Source organism: Aquarana catesbeiana, linkage group LG01 (assembly GCF_042186555.1).
Source record: "Aquarana catesbeiana isolate 2022-GZ linkage group LG01, ASM4218655v1, whole genome shotgun sequence".
Lineage (NCBI taxonomy): Eukaryota > Metazoa > Chordata > Amphibia > Anura > Ranidae > Aquarana > Aquarana catesbeiana.
The window spans coordinates 122,195,540-122,213,009 of record NC_133324.1 but is presented as its reverse complement, the minus strand read 5'-3'; the positions used below and the strand labels follow the sequence as shown (position 1 = coordinate 122,213,009).

Sequence of the window (17,470 nt, the reverse complement as noted above, 5' to 3'; positions counted from 1 at the left end):
ATTTCATATGGAGATTGGTTGCTTAGAACCTAGCAACCAATCACCTGCGGGTTAACTTGGGGGGGTGCCAGCTCCTCCTCTCGCCCTCCGTCCTGAGCTGTGCTGGTTGTCACTCCCCGCTGTTCACTGATGGTGGAGGCGGGGTCATGTAACAAGAAGAACCGAAGGCATGGCTGGTGGGGGAGAAGAACCAGTTTGGTACCTACATGTAAAAAGCGGGGATCGGCGGTGCAGACCTGTTCGCGGTCTACCGGTCCACGGGTTGCCAACCCCGACCTGGAAAACCTTTAATTATTGCCAATTATATCTTTTATAAAGCGAGAGAAGAGTTTTAAAACCCAGGACGATTTTGATTTTGGTGAGAAGAACAATTTGCTTGCAGAGGTATAAGTGGCTCCAGAGCTCTGCTTATATATACTTCTATACACATGCGCTACCAAACAAAAGATTATGGGCAGGTTATTGGATATGCAAGTGCATATAAACGGCTGTATCTATTTGTATCAGCTTCCGATTTAACCGTGCATATGTGCAAGCGGGTTTAGTCTACCAATCGGGCAGCTTTTCTGTAAGAGCCTTTTCCCTAAAACCCTTGGGCCCGGTTCACACTGGTGCGATATGCACGCTGAATTTGAGACCACAACAAGTCACGCCCATTAAGTGTAATGGAACTGTTCTAATAGGAGTGATTTGAGTTCCTCGCTACTTTAGTGCACCTTGGGATAACTTGCATTGACTTCTGTTAAAGAATTTGTATGCGAGTCGTGCTGGGATGTCAGCTTCAAAATCGTGGCAGTGTGAACTGGGCCTTAAAGTGTAACGATACTCACCTCGGATCCAGCAATGCAGCACCCCCTGAGCGCCCAGCCGCTGACCTCTATGGACGGCTGGCTTCCGGGTCTCTATCACCGGGCTGGGATGACATCAGTCCCGTGCATGTATGGGAGCTCAGTCAGATTCGGTATTGCCAAATATACAGTGAGCTGTGCGTGTGTGCGGCTCACCATACAGCAGTGAACAGGCAGGTAAGTAACTTTAATGCAGAAGGCATGTAAAACTCAGGACTAAAGTTCTACTTCAAAGTATATGCAAACCCTTGTTTTGTAAAACAACCCACTCTGGCAAATCATTTGTGTATACACGTAAAAAGGGACCAGTGACACAATACAGTGATCAGTGCTAAAAAACAAAAAATGCACCGTCACTGTACTAATGACATTGGCAGGGAAGGGGTTAACGGGGGCAATCGGAGGGTTAAATGTGTCCCATGGGGTCGCTTTCTAACTGTGGGGGATGTGCTTTGACTAAAGGAAAACGGAGATCCGTGTTTCTGCTTAGCAGAAAGACAAGATCTCCATTTTCCCCTCCCCTGTCCAGTCACAGCAGGAGCGGGTCTCCTGTGGCTCGCGCGCCCCAAACCAGGGAGCAGAAATGACTCAATCTTCTGGGACCTGTGACGTGTCGCAGAAGATTGCAGGGAGGGAAGGGGGAGAGGTGAACTTCCGCGCAGTGCCAGGAGAGGGAGTCTGAGCTGGGTGCCTGTCAAAACTGGGTACCCCCCCCCCCAAAAAAAAAAAAAAATACATGCAAATGTGGCATGTCAGGGGGTCACTAGTACTTTAAGCAGAAGTTCCATTTTTGGGTGGAATTCTGCTTTAAGATCGTGTGTGTGTGTGTGTGGGGGGGGGGGTCGATTAGAGATCAGCATCTTTTAACAATTAATCGTGCAGCTCTAGTAAATAGTCATGTTTGGCAGAAACATCTTTCAGTAGTTGGATCCTCTAACCTCCATCTCATGACGGACACGCCTTGTGCTGTTTCTTTAGCTACTGTGATAGAGGATCATGTTGTAGTTCAAGAATTTTTCCTTTATTCTTTGAACAGCCGTGTCTGTTTCTACAGTATTTGTATGACAGGAGTGTTTGTGTATGTGCTGAAGAACAGTAGTTGTATAATGGTGACTGATTACACCCATGACTTTCTTGCTTGGCAGTAAAATGAGTTTGATAATGTGAATGTTCTGCCTTTTTAAAGTGATTGTAAACCTTTACAACACATTTTTTGCTACAGGTAAGGCCCCTTTCACACGAGGCGGACTCCGCTTCCACGGAGTCCGCCGGCTCAGCGGGAGATCTCTCCGTTGATCTCCGCTGAGCCGGCGGATGACAGGTCCCTCTCTGCTCACTGAGCGGGGAGGGGCTTGTCAGGCGCCGCTGCCGCCTATGGGGGGATCGGATGAAAACGGAGAGCATGTCCATTTTCATCAGATCTCACCCGATCCGATAGCGACGGACCTGGACGTAGGGCCATCCGTCTGCTTTTAGCGGATTGGACCAGGTCGGATGTCAGCGGACATGTCACCGCTGACATCCGTCGCTCCATAGGCTAACATGGAGCGCCCGTTCAGGTCCGCCGTCAAAACTGACAGGCGGACCTGAACGGTCTGATCGTGTGAAAGGGGCCTAAGCCTATAATGAGGGCTTACCTGTAGCTACCCTGGATATCTCCTAAACCTGAACGGTTTAGGAGATATCCCCTGTATTTGCATGTGCCAACGTCATCGGCAATTGGCACGTATGTGCCGTTGCTTCAGCGAGTGTGCTGTCACCGGCGGCTCACGTGCGGGAGTGATGTCATTGCGGCTCCCGCCAATCAGAGCGCCGAAGCACGCGATACCCGGAAGTAACTCCGGGAGCGATGTCAGCCGCCGAAGCGGTGTACAAGGACGGCTGCGGGGGCTTCGATCTCTTTGATCTCAGGTAATTCATAATCAGCTAGTATGCTATGCATACTAGCTGATTATGCATTTGTCTTGCAGGTTTTTTTTTTTTCTTGGGTTTACAACCACTTTAAATGGACTTGCCAGTTGCATCTCCACTAGCGATTTAGTTAATAATGGTTTTCTATGTTGTCCACAAAATGAAATGGCCCTGAACGGTTCTCATCTTCCCTCTCTATAGTGTTTAATGATGTAGAGGGATGTTATAAGCAAACAAGGTAATTTCAGAAAGGCTGCATGCAATGTGCTGCCTATAGCATTGCTTCCTTCCTTCCTTCCTGGCTGTAATGAGCTACCTGAGATGCAGTGTAAGCTTCAAGCATGTACAACCCAAGAAAATAAGATCTAACTGAATCCTTCTAATCAACCGGACCAACAGTGCTATTACAGCCAAATCTGCTCTTTAAAAACACTGCAGGCAATCATACCCATCTGACTGCTCATATATTTGTGTATTGCTTTTATCCCATTCATTTTCTGCCCTTCAGATAAAGGGTGGATTTAGCAGTATGTGTGCATGCATAACGTATCTAGAGGATTAGCTGTGAGTACATAGAAACCATGAGTGGAAGGAAAACTTACTTTACTTGTTGAGCTAGACTGAGGAGATGGAGAACCTTATTTTTGATGAAGCATACCATATTCTTATATCTTTTTGGAACTTCAGCTAAGAGATTTTTGCTAGACCTCCTTGTACCATAAACCTGCTATGGCCTTGAGAAAACCAAAAAGATGGTGCAAAATGCCCTAAAAATGTTGTACTATGTGCACCAAAAAGTGGAGGTTCCCACACCCAAGTGCCCACCCAAGATTGAAATATTCATTTTAGTAACTTTTAATATTGTTTTTTGCAACACATAGAAATGAATTCATTTCACCTGGTACCTAAAATGCAACAAACTGTGCAAAAGTAAAATCACCCTCTGCAGTGCAATGCCACCTAGCCAACATAGCCTCATATCTCCATCACAATCATTGGGTTCATTGTCTAGTACAGAGGTCTCCAAACATTTTAAACAAAGGGCCAGTTTACTGTCTTTCAGGCTTTAGTGGGCTGGATCATGGCTAGTGGGAGCAGAAAATACCCCTGTGTCAATGGGAGTAAACGAGAGCCCAATCTTGGTGACAGTGGGGGGAATAGTGCCCCATCCTTGGTGTCAGTGGGAGGAATAGTGCCCCAATCTTGGTGTCAGTGGGGGGAATAGTGCCCCAATCTTGGTGTCAGTGGGGGGAATAGTGCCCCTGCCATGGTGTCAGTGGGAGGAATAGTGCCCCTGCCATGGTGTCAATGGGAGGAATAGTGCCCCATCCTTGGTGTCGGTGGAAGGAATAGTGCCCCATCCATGGTGTCAGTGGGAGGAATAGTGCCCCATCCATGGTGTCAGTGGGAGAAATAGTGCCCCATCCATGGTGTCAGTGCAAGGAATAGTGCCCCATCCATGGTGTCAGTGGAAGGAATAGTGCCCCATCCATGGTGTCAGTGGAAGGAATAGTGCCCCATCCATGGTGTCAGTGGGAGGAATAGTGCCCCATCCATGGTGTCAGTGGGAGGAATAGTGCCCCATCCATGGTGTCAGTGGGAGGAATAGTGCCCCATCCATGGTGTCAGTGGGAGGAATAGTGCCCCATCCATGGTGTCAGTGGGAGGAATAGTGCCCCATCCATGGTGTCAGTGGAAGGAATATTGCCCCAAGGGTGGGACAAAGGCAAGCAAAGGGCCTCACCCGACTCCCAAGCTGCAGTTTGCAGACCACTGGTCTAGTATATATAGTTTGAGTAACCTATTATTATTATCGAGCCTTCATTTTGTGTGTCAGACTTTTTGATGTTTCCCAATATTGGTTTGTATTATTTTCTTAAAACATACAAAAATCTTTTTGAAACTGAAATACAGCAGAAAGGATGGTGGAGCAGTGCTACTGTTTCTGCTTACTGTGATTGGATGACTTGAACGCTGATGAACTATGATATACATCTCGTGGGGGAGAGCCAGTGGGAAAAAAAACACTTGAAGCCATTTCTGTTAATAGCTAGTTTAAAATGACCACAGTTTAAAGGGACAGTAAATGGAGGTATTGATAGCATTTATCATCTTTTGAAAATCCTGAGATTGCTTTTCCTGTTCATAGCTCTCACGCAAAGAGCTATATAGCTATGTAAAACATAAAAAATAAGTGCCTGGACGGTTTAGAATTCATGTAAAACACTGTCTCACTCTGCTTTGCACATGCTCAGTTGCGCTTCAGTTGGCATCGTGAAAATCACTAGAGGCTGATCTGCTGACAGCCTAAAGATTTACTGCTGTTCAGAGGCTCTGGGCTTCAGAAAAATGTCAGCCCTCCAGCAAGAAAATACAGGAGGAATGCTGGAGGCAGTTTATAGCACACACTAATTTTGGTGGCATCATTATTAATGTACAATGTATGTTTCTTGCTAAAGAAAATGTATTTTTTATCAAGAAGTTATGGGTAAAGTTTTACCAACCACTTTTTGTCTCTCTTTAATAAATAGTTGGCCAGTGTTTCTCTAAACGTATCTACCATATTACATTTTTATGTGCTGGTTCCTGGGTATGTGGATTCCTTTTCAGTATCATGAATCAAATGTTGACTTGGTGCAGTACTTGTAGTACTAATTTTGAATGTTTAGTTTTTTTTTTTATGACTGTCATCTGCAATTACCAGAGGCCATAGCTCCCAACTGTCCCTGATTTCGAGGGACTGTCCCTGATTTAGAGCAATGTCCCTCTTTCCTCCTCATCTGTCCCTCATTTTTCCCTCATTTTGGTCTGATCTATATAGTTGTATATAAAGTGCACTTTTTATCTTTAACCACTTGCTTACTGGGCACTTAAACCCCCCTCCTGCCCAGACCAATTTTCAGCTTTCAGCGCTGACGCACTTTGAATGGCAATTGCGCGGTCATACAACACTGTACCCAAATTAAATTTTTATCATTTTTCCCCCACAAATAGAGCTTTCTTTTGGTGGTATTTAATCACAGCTGGGATTTTTATTTTTTGCTAAACAAACAAAAAAAGATGGAAAATTTAGAAAAAAAAAAATCATGTTTCATAGTTTGTTATAAAATTTTGCAAACAGGTAATTTTTCTCCCTTATTGATTCATTGGCACTGGTGGGCATGATAGGCTGCACTGATGGGCACGGATGGGCACAGTTAAGGCAGCACTGATGGGGGCAGATAAGGCGGTACTGATGGGCACAGATAAGGCGGTACTGATGGGCACAGATAAGGCGGCACTGATGGCCACTGATGGGCTCTGATGGGTGGCACTGATGGGTGGCACTGATGGGCACTGTTAGGTACCACTGATAGGTGGCACTGATGGGCAGTGATGGGCGGCACTGATGTGCAGCACTGTTGAGGCACTGGGTGGCACTGTGGGCACTGATGGGTGGCAATGTGGGCACTGATGGGTGGCACTGGGCACTGGGTGCCACTATGAGCACTGATGGGTGATCTGGCGGCAGATCTCCGTGATCGGGACTGATGTCCCTCTCACGGCTGCCTCTGATCGTCTTTTTTTTCCTCCTCACGCTGTCAGCGCGAGGAGAAAAAATAGCCGATTACCGGCTCTTTTGACATCACATGATCAGCTGTCATTGCCTGACAGCTGACCATGTGGTAAGGGGTCGGGATCGACCCCTTACTCCAATCTGTGATCAGGCGAGTCTCATAGACTCGCTGATCACAGAGCGCGCCCCGTGCAGGCTGCTCGTGCATGGGACAACGTCAATGGACGTAGTCCCGGCAAAGCAGGTCCGCGCTGTAGCCGTCATTCAGCTATACCGCGGATCTCTAGTGGTTAAAAAAGTGTTTCCCAGTGCTAAACCTTTCATCTAAATTCTAAATTGCTGCATTTGTAGATTTTAAAAGCCAATATAAAGGGATAATTGTGGTAAAAAAAAAAGTCCTTGTGGATTTAATTAATCCTTTTTTTGGTTAATTCTCCTTTAAGGGGCCGTGGCAGGGGGCGTGTCCCATACAATTGCTAGTAGGTGTCCCTCATTCCCATCTCAAAATGTTGGGAGGTATGCCAGAGGCTGCAAATTAGGATTCCACACACAACCCCTACCTTTGTTTTTACAGCTTAATGTGCAAGATTGGAAAAAAATGGTTTCTTTCTTGCATGCATATAGGGATTACTTGTCCCTAAAAATGTTTCCAAATGTTGTCCATACATAACCTTTAAAGTAGATCTTCACTGCATCAGAACACCCCAAACCAAAAACCATGTCTCCATGCTATATTTTGTTGAGAAATCAGTTTGAAAAACACCCCCGTAGCATTTTTGACCATGGCTATCTTGAGTAAGGGCAAATGATTCATATAGCATTTACTTCCTTGCATCCATCTGCCTTTAGCTCAGGCATGTGGGCAGGAGGGTGTGTTTAGCTGAGAAAACCCCTCCTCCTAAGGAATGTCCAAGAAGCTCAACTCAGCACAACACTGCCAGCAGTTCTCTCTGTACTGTCACAGCTCCGCCGCATCTTCTTGAAGGTACCATACAAAGACAGCTCTCAAAATCGTAGAAATGTAAATTCTATCTTAAAATCTACATATCCACACCATCTGCGTGTGTATATATATATATTCAGGCTCTGATTAGCTGAGCTTGTAAGTTACTAAAGTAGTCTGCAGCAATGAGGGTCTTGAGATCATTCAATTGTGCCAGAAATGTTGATTCTTGTGGACATCATCTATTTTACAGTTCTGATAAAAAGCTGCATATATATAAAAAAAAAAAAATGTTGTTTATTATTCCCTTAAAGCCCCACTGCAGCCCTCCACCTCCAGCATCAGAGCGCCGGAAGCATATCGATAGCTATGCTCCCAACACAAGTTGTAAATTGAAGAACTAAGCCCACAAGGTGGCATGTACCTCGTTGGCCTTAAAGTGATTGTAAAGGTTTGTTCTAAAAAAAAAGAAAAAAATAACAAATATGTTTTGTTATAAGGGTTTTGTACAGATCGGCTCCGATCCTCCTTTTCTGGGGTCACCCGGTGGCGCGCCTGGCTCCTCCTCGCTCCTCCTCTGCATGGAGTGCCCCCACGGAGAGCTGCATTCCATGAGGGCACTCGTGTGGGTGTGCTTCCAAGTCCTGCTGACAGACAGCAGGACTCAGCCCGCCTCCCATGTCATTGGATTTGATTGACAGCAGCTGGAGTCAATGGCCTCTGCTGCTACCAATCTGCCCAATGAGGACCTGAGACAGTGGCTGGAGCTGCTGGGCTCGTTCTCGTCGCTGGAAAGATTGGGTTTGGGTAAGTAAAAGGGGAGCAGTTCACCACAAAAGGTATTTCACTGTAATGCATAGAATGCATTAAGGTGAAAAACATTGAGACTTTACAACTCCTTTAACCCCTACTAATCCAGCACATTTTTCAAAGTAGGTGAATTCCTGGAGTTCAGCTTTAACCACTTGAGCTCCAGAAGATTTTACCCCCTTCATGACCAGGCCATTTGTTGCTATTTAGCACCGCACTACTATAACAGGTAATTGCACGCTAATGCAATACTGTACCCAGTAGAAATTTCTTCTTTTTTCTTTTTTCACTCATATAGAGCTTTCTTTTTGGAGGTATTTGATCACCGTGTTAATATTTCTAAGCGATGTGCCGGTTTTTACTCGGTGCTTTGCAGGGAGAAAAAAAAGGCACTTGGCTGCTGTCTACCAACACAGGGCACTCTTCTGTCATTCGTTCAGCCAATCAGCAGGTCCCGGTCATTAATCATGGGCCGGGACACGCTGATCGTCTTGTGCTGCAGCGAATGACAGCACATTACACATGTGGACCCGGAAGAAAGGCGCGATGTACAGGTACGTGACTGTGCCTGTACTAGCCGACCTGCCACAGCAGATATACTGCGGAGGGTTGGCAAGTGGTTAAAGTGGGATTTCACTCTCCCAATCAATAATGGTTAGTTTGAATCCTCATGCTGCTAGTATTAGTAAATAGATAGAAAATGATATTAAATGTGCTTGTTTTAGACTTTTTTTTTTTTTTTTTACATCAGTTACTTTCTGGTTTCTTGCATAGGCAAATGATGTCATACATCCCAGGAGTCTTCAGGAGGGGTTTCTCAGCTAAGCACACTCTCCTGCCTGCATACCTGAACTAAGGGCAGATGGATTCCAGGAAGTAAATGCTACGTGAATCATTTGCCCTTGCTCAGGATGGCCACAAGTGATTTCTCAACACAAAAAAAAGCATGGAGAAATGGATGGATGGGGGAGTTTGCTTTAAATATTAAAAAATAATTAAATAGAGTTATTGGTTTGTGGTCAACCAATCATTTAACACTTGCAGTGCATGTGGGTCCCCACTACATGGGTAATACTTTTTTCTCTCCTCTCTGGAGTGGCCTTTAAGGCTAGGTTCACACTGACAGCGGGATTTCATTCCCACATGTCAGTCCCGACTTCAGGGGTGATTTTAGAGACATCTTGGCGGGCTTTTGCACGGATGTCTATTAAAATTGCACCCCAAAGTAGTACAGAAACTATGCAGCGTTGCACTGATTCGGACAGTGCCGTTACCGGCAAAAGCTGACGATTTGACATGTCAAATCACATGCCAAATTGCTGCAATGTGAACCAGGGCTAAATATGAAACCTGTGTTACTATCAGAATGTTAGGTTCGCTTTTTCTGTCATTTCCTGATCTAAAAAGCAGAATTGAGAATTCATATCTAGTTTGTGAAAGCTGTGTGTTTGTGACTGAGTACAGGAAGAGGGTAACCATTGTGAAGAGCAAGAAGTGTTTACAGATCTCTCATCTGCTAATGGACAGTATGAAAGTATGAAAAGTGCACTCTTTACCTTCCACTGAAGTCAGACCGCTGGCCTCTGCATGCTGTTTATTGCACATTTATTAGGTTCAGGAAAACCTATTTATATTCAGAGTCCAGAGATCATCTAGGGCTCTTCTGTGCCCCTTATAAAGGATTCAGTGTATCCAGAGGTCTGTATACCACATCAACCAAATGAAATCTGCCAAAGAGCATGACGACTGATAAAAACACGCTGTGGAGTTATTACATGACAGTATCGGGAGAAAATCTTCTAAGGTAACATCACCATTGTAGACTGGCTATACCTTTTATTACATCCATGGGCCCATTATGCAGGCTCTCCAAGTGTCCACTGTGCCTTATCAAGAATGTTCCAGTTTACTTGTCTATGGGATTTATAGAAACCGTGTTCTGAGAGTACAGTAGTGGTTAATCATTCATGCTCTGAATGGTCTAGGGTTGTTAGTGATTTACCCCAGGGTTCAGTGTTGGGACCCTTACTTTTTAATATATTTATAAATTATATAGGGTCTGTCTAAGCACCTTCTTAACTTCATGTTGCATCTCCTGGACAGGAAGTGAAGGAAAATCTCCCCAACCGTACACAGCAGGGTGGATAAAAATCAATAATTAAAAAAAAAAAATTAAAAAATATTATTTTTTATTTCATTCAGATTTTTTTTTTAGTTCAATCAGATTTTCTTTTATTTATACCAGATTTTTTTTTTCAAATTTATTTTATAAACATGCTTTTGGAATAAAAATCTATTCAAAGATATAGTTTTCTTTTTAAGAAACATTAATAATTTTGTTTATTCAGCATGAAATGGAGCTTAGTTATATAACATGAGGCTGTATATTCTGCAATATTTACATTTTTGGTAAACTCATTCAATGAATCCAAGCTCTGCAAGCTGAGATTACATGCACTGCATTGATGCAGTCACACAATGTCACAGTAACCATGAGATAAAACAAAGTTCAGGAATATTCCTTTATCCCATTGTTTTGAAAATCTATGTACACTACAAACTGTATGATTGAATTGGTTCTTATATTTCTGTTTTACTAACCAGACAGCTTATTATTCTAAATAGGAAACCTTCATTTTGTTTGCAAATATTAAAGATTCTAACTAGCAGCAAGAACAAGTTCTTACATTTAAAGAGCACCTGTCATTTCACATCCATCATGGCAGCGCTCGTTAGCGGGCAACCACTTACCTGCTGCTGCCACGTCCCTCACCTTGTTTTGTCGCTGCTGCGTCACCAGCCGTCCCATTAAAGTGAATGGGACTGTCGGTGAGTCAACAGCGGGTCAGAGGAGGAGCCTTTGCAGGACAGAGATGACAGTTGTTCTTTAAAAATTACCCTGGTACACAGACAACAAAAAATAAACGGGCGGGTTTTAATCCTTCCCTACTCTATCCGAAACTAAAAGAATACTTGGGCTATATTTATTGATTGTTTACTTGATGCAGCTCTAACCTAAATGCTCCATATATTTTATGGTATTCTGGATAAAATTAGAATCACAATATTTTTACTTAGAATAAAGATCACGATTCTCACAGCGTAACATCTTTCACATTATAAAATTAAAATTGGGTTAACTTTACTGTTTTTAGTTTTTATTTTTTTTAATTCATTGAAGTATATTTTTTCCCAAAAAAATTGCATTTGAAAGACTGCTGCGCAAATACAGTGTGATATAAAATATTGCAATGACCGCCATTTTATTTTCTAGGGTCTCTCTAATAAATATATAATGTTTGGGGGTTAGTAATTCTTGGTTAGAAAGTAATTCTCTAACAAAAAATAAAGATTTTACCTTGTAAGCAACACGTGTCAGAAAAGGGTTTAGTCTTTAACTGGTTAAACTGTCCTCATTTACAGACCGAAGTTTATCCCTTTGATCTAAAAGAACAGAACGATACATTGTATCTCTTCTCTATCTCTTAGACCCCGTTTAACACTGAAGCCGCTTTTCAGGCATTTTAGTGCTAAAAATAGCGACTGAAAAGCGCCTCTCAAGCCCCCCCAGTGCTTTCACACTGGGGCAGTGCACTTGCAGGACCGAAAAAAAAAAAAAAAAAGTCCTGCAAGCAGCATCTTTGGGGTGGTGCGGGAGCGGTGTATACACCACTCCTAAACCGCCCCCTGCCAGTGAAGTTAATGGGTAGCGCTGCCAAAGCGCCTGCAAAGCTCTTCTGCAGCGGCGCTTTGCGGGTGCTTTTAACCCCTTGTCAACACCTTCTTTGGGTCTTTGGGATTAAAAACGTCCCACTTCTGCCTGCACAGCGCCGGTAAAGCGCGGCTAGCAGTGTGAAAGGGCTCTTGGCGCTGACCAGTGTTGATAAACATTTGCCGCCTTTTTTTTTTTTTTTTGACAGCTCTGAGCAGAGAACGGCATAGAATCGTGAAAATGCCCGATTAAGATCGTGAGGGGGTTGAATCGAGATCGTGATTTTTTTTTTTTAACGATTAATCGTGCAGCTCTATATTCTGTAATAATTTACAGATGGTTACAGTTATGTAAAGCAACTTTTACAGATCCCTTAACAATTATCACTTGTTCACACAGTGGGGTTGATTTACTAAAACTATAGAGTGCAGAATCTGGTTCAGCTGTGCTTGGTAGCCAATCCGCTTTCAGGTTTTAGCTGGCATTCACATTGGCGCGATTTGACGGGTCAAATTGCATTTGTCAAATCGGAGCCTATTGCTGGCAAAAGGAGCGTTCCAATCGATGCAACACCGACTTTGTGACGTCACACTGATTTCCAAAAGTAGCTTCTGCACTACTTTTGGCGACTTCAGGGGCGATTTCAATAGCAATCTTTGCATGAACCCGCACAGATGTCTTTCAAGCCGCCCCCCGAAGTCGGACTGAAATGCGGCTTTGAAATCGTGCGAGTTCATTCGAAGCCGTGTTCAGTGTGAACGAGGGCTAATTGTCAAAGCTTAATTGAACAAGCTGAAGTTAGAAGATGATTGACTACCATGCACAGCTGCACCAGATTTTGCACTTGCCAGTTGTAGTAAATCAACCCCTGTATGTTTCAAACAGGTTGTTTTAAAGCGGAGTTCCACCCAAAAGTGAAACTTCCGCTCATTTGTCCCCCCCCCCCCCTCCGGTGCCACAATTGGCACCTTTCGGGGGGGGGGGGGGGACGACGACATGATAGATATACACGATGGGGGGTGACATGATAGGTGACAGGTATCCTGTTCCCACTCTCAGGAGCCACAGCCACAGATATTGACGTCACCGCGAGGATCCATACTCCTCCCCCTGTCGCCGGGCCAGTAGGAGAGAGGAGCCTCACGCATGCGCATTAGGGTTCCTGGCGTGAAGCCGTAAGGCTACACTGCCGGGTTCCCTTACCTGCAATGGCAGCGCCCGTCTGCTGATGGAAACATCAGCTGAGGTGCCGACATCGCTGGACTCCAGGACAGGTAAGTGTCCTATTATTAAAAGCCAGCAGCTGCAGTATATGTAGCTGCTGACCTTTCATTTTTGCAGCGGTGGGCTGGCCTCCTCTTTAATGTGTGTAAAATGAAGTGTGATGTGTATACCATGGCCTGATATTTGGAAGCATATTAGAAGTGTGGATGTGTAATATGTTCTCTCCGAACCATTACAAGTCATCGAGTGTTCCTCTGCCAGGTCATGAAAAGTTGCTGTATCTGCAAAACTGCACCTTTAACTCTGAAACGGAAGTTGTAAGGCAGCTCAGCTGCGCTCATTGTTGTCGCCCTTCACTGCTGAACACTCAGGCGGTTCTTGTCTTAGCAGGACGAAGCTGACGGCAGATGCTCACAATAACACACAACTGTCTTTCCTTGTCTCTGCAGAATGTTGGCTTTGCAAGCTCAGGGAGGAAACAGCAGGGAGCAAAAAACTGTGAGGTAAGTGAGTGGTTAACATATTCTGCTTTTTGTCTGGCTCTGCTTTGTTATGTGCAATATTGTGCTCAGACTAACTCGCACAACATGGAAGCTGGAACTGTTCAATATGTTCCATCAGGGAGCACAGCCAAAGCCTGCAGTCACCAGTCCTCCCTTTATTCTGCCAAATATACAGTGCTGTGCCTGTGTGCGAGAGGATGGCATGATGACTTCTTCTCCGATTGCTCTCTCCTTTTTTTTTTTTCAAGCCTTGCATATTTTAAAGGATTTCATCTTGTGATCAGGGCATGCAGGTACCTTTCTTAAAGGGTTATTAAAGCCTCCTAAACCCGCTAAGGTGTAGACTTGCCATACAAGCTGCCTTTTGATGATCAAAAGTTCTTCTTCCCTCCTCATGCAACTGGTCTCTTCAGTGATTTTAGGGTGGCTCCTTTCCCTTGCAGGGTCCCATGGGTTCACCATTGCATGCATGATCCTAGCTGAAGAGACGCATTGTGCTATATGCTGCGTGTGTCAATACAAATACAAAGCTCAGCAGCAAGCAGCTCCCCTCTCCTTCCTCCTCCAAGCCAATTGATGGACAGCTGCTGGCAACCTAATATATAGTGCGTACTTTCCCCGACAGGCAATCTGGGGAAGCTGCGCTGTGGGACCTTGTAGTCAACAGTGATGATTGGAAGCACTGTAAATGTTTGTGCCCACATATCCTGCATATTAAAGTGGAACTTTACCCATAACAACTGCATACAAAATAATGTTCTTTAGTAAGGAACATACATTCCACATTAATAATTTATGCCACCAAAATTAGTATGTGATGTAACTTGCCTCCAGCATTGCTCCAGTTTTTTCTTGCTGGAGGCTGTCATTTTACTAAAGCCCAGAGCCCCATGAGCAGCAGTAAATCTTTAGGCTGTCAGCAGATCGGCCTTTACAAATTCAGCACAGTGCCTAAAAATAAAGAGCAACTGAGCATGTGCAGAGCAGGGTGAGACAGTATATTACTGGATTTTAAACAGTATAGGCACTTATTTTTATTGTTTTACATAGATATACCTGCAGAAGAGGCCAGCCTGAAGTCATCTAGTACTATCTAATTTTCTAACTAAAGTTCCACTTTAAAGGGTTTGCATACTGCTGGATTTTTTCTCTGCAAGGTAGTCCTAATGTGCTAGTATGCATCGCGTACTAGCATATTATGTGAAACTTACCTTGAAACAAAGCTGTTCCAGCGCCGCAATGTCAGCACTGCAGCTGCTTCCATCTTCACCCGTCTTGCTTCCGGGTTCGTGGGCTCCGGCTCTGTGACCAGCTGGAGCCACGGTGACGTCACTTCCGCACATGCGCGCGGGAGCTGCTGTTCAGGGCTCGGAAGGAACAGCACGGGTGGCCGTTCCTTCAGAGCGCATGCGCCAGTGATGTCACTGGCTGCATGTAATGCAAATATCTCCTAACACGCACCATTTTTACACTACCTATAGGTAAGCCGTCTTGCTTCTGTCTTGCTTCCGGTTATGTTGCGCGTATGTGCGGAAGTGATGTCACTGTGGCTTCTGATCCACGGTGACATCACTTCCGCACATGCGTGCGGGAGCCACTGTTCAGGGCTCGGAAGGAACGGCACAGGTGGCCGTTCCTTCAGAGCGCATGCACCAGTGATGTCACTGGCTGCATGTAATGCAAATATCTCCTAAACATGCACCATTTTTACACTACCTATAGGTAACCCGTCTTGCTTCTGGCTTCATGGGCTCCAGCTCTGTGACCAGCTGGAACCACGGTGACGTCACTTCCGCACATGCGCACAGGATGCTCGGAAGGAACGGCATGGATGGCCGTTCCTTCAGAGCGCATGCGCCAGTGATGTCACTGGCTGCATGTAAAATTCCCGCTCATTCAGCAGTAGTGGGGAATGCTTAATGTGGAGCTCCACCCCAAAGGGGAAGTTGCGCTTTAAGGCCTCCTCCCAGGCTCCTGTCTGTGAAACTGAGCTTTTGGGGATGGGGGAGGAGTGGGTACTCTATTTTGACAGGTACCTGCTCCCACTTCTGTTCCCGGTCGCCTTAGGCGATCGGAAGCAGAAAGTCTCCTTTCCCCCTCCCTCCCGAAGACTTCTGGGACAGGTCCCAGAAGACTTCAGGTCCAGTCACAGAGCACAGCGCCGCGCCGCATACATGCACAGTGGACACTCGGTTGTGAAGCTGCAAACTGTCACAGCCCGGCGGGTGCCCATAGTAAAGATGCCAGTGCCGCCGAGAGAGGACACGGTAAAAACGGCTAGGGTGAGCTCATCGCTGGATCGTGGGACAGGTGAGTGGCTGTTTTATTAAAAGTCAGCATCTACACTTTTTGTAGCTGCTGACTTTTAATAAACACAAAAATGATTGGAGCTCCGCTTTAAAGTGAAACCCAAAACAAAAAATGTAATATATAGCAGCTTACCAATCATTAGATGTGGTTACTTGGTGATCTGGTCAGTAACATTCCCCCTGTATTAGAGTTTTTCCACTATGGATGAAGGAGCACAGAGGGCACCTTTGGACAGCAAGATTGTCAGCCTGGGGGAGGGGAGTGTTAGATACACTAGCAAATTTAGATTCACTAATACGTTGAAGCTGAACTCCAGCTAACACTTTATTAGTAGTTACAGCAAACAATTTGTTTCCTTTTGAGATAAAGGTTTTACATAATTAAAAGCTGATCATTGTAAGCATCATCGATGGTAAATGGTTTGTCTCATCACTGTAACTGATGACATCTACAGGGCGGCTTGTTCTTTTGAAAAACAATAGACTTTTGCTGGCCATAGATTATACAATTTTCTTATTCGGTTTCCTTTAGATATACGTGTAGTGCAAGCACCTGCCTGATTGTATACAAACTGAAAGTTTATTTTTGACACCATATTTTATGGTTTTGTACAAGAACATTTTTAATGTATGGCTAGTCTTACTGGCAGGAACACCAGGTGAAAATAAATCAAAGAAAGCATAAAGGAGTTGTAAAGTCAGAAGGTTTTTTATCTTAATGCATTCTACCCATTAAGATAAAAAGCCTTCTGTGTGCAGCAGCCCCCCTAATACTTACCAGAGCTCCATCCCTGTCCAGCGATGTCCAGGAGTGTCTTGGTCGCCTTAGGACTATCTCTCCTGATTGGCTGACACACAGCTGTGCCGTTGGCTCCCACTGCTGTCAATCAAAAGTCAGTCAGAGATAGGGGGTGGGGCTGAACCGCAGCTCCTTGTCTGAATGAACAAAGGGAGCTGTGACTCAGCCCGGGTGCCCCATAGCAAGCTGCTTGCTGTGGGGGCACTCAACAGGAGGGAGGGGCCAGAAGCACAGAAGAGGGGGAACTGGACTGCTCTGTGCAAAACCACTGCACAGAGGAGGTAAATATAACATGTTTGTTATTTTTATAGAAAAAAAAAAACACAAGACTTTACAATCACTTTAAAAAGAAAACTTGAATAAACTTGCTGTGGGTCAGAAGAGAATTGATGTATGTTATTCAGGGCAAATAAGGCCCTCGTGCGCACTGGGTATAAAAAATGGCACTTATACAGGCGTTTGGCAGGGTTTTTTTTCACCTTTTAAAAGCACCTCTATGTTAGCTTATGTGCTCATACACTAACACACCTAAGCACTTGACACATTTAGGTGCATTTAAGCATTAATGCATTTCAGTGACCAGAATAGATTAATATTCTGGCCAATGGAATGCCATAATGCTCCGATGCTTGACGCGCCTAACTGCGCATGCAATACGCAGCTTTAGGTGCTTTTTTATGCAGCTTTTCTCCTGCGAAGAGTTCTGGTGTTCAGAGGAGAAAAAACAAAGTTCTGTGCATGAGGCCTAAATCATAATTTTTATTTTTGTGACAAATGTGCAAGTATGTGGATTCTTTGTATCCTAGATGTCGAAAATAACATTGTTACCACTTGAGTGTATTATAAAAGGATTGT

General features: G+C 44.6%; 1 protein-coding gene across 3 annotated transcripts in view; it reads left to right on the top strand.

The window, feature by feature from the left end:
• Window positions 1-17,470, top strand: part of ERBIN (erbb2 interacting protein) — a 341,118-nt gene that overhangs the window by 128,865 nt on the left and 194,783 nt on the right. For 2 of the 3 annotated variants that reach the window (XM_073623499.1, XM_073623482.1), the window contains exon 3: window positions 13,454-13,507. The exons of the other annotated variant lie outside the window; for it this stretch is intronic. The gene's annotated coding sequence lies outside the window, so the exon portion shown is untranslated. The remainder of the gene's footprint in view (window positions 1-13,453; window positions 13,508-17,470) is intronic. 3 annotated transcript variants of the gene reach the window in all.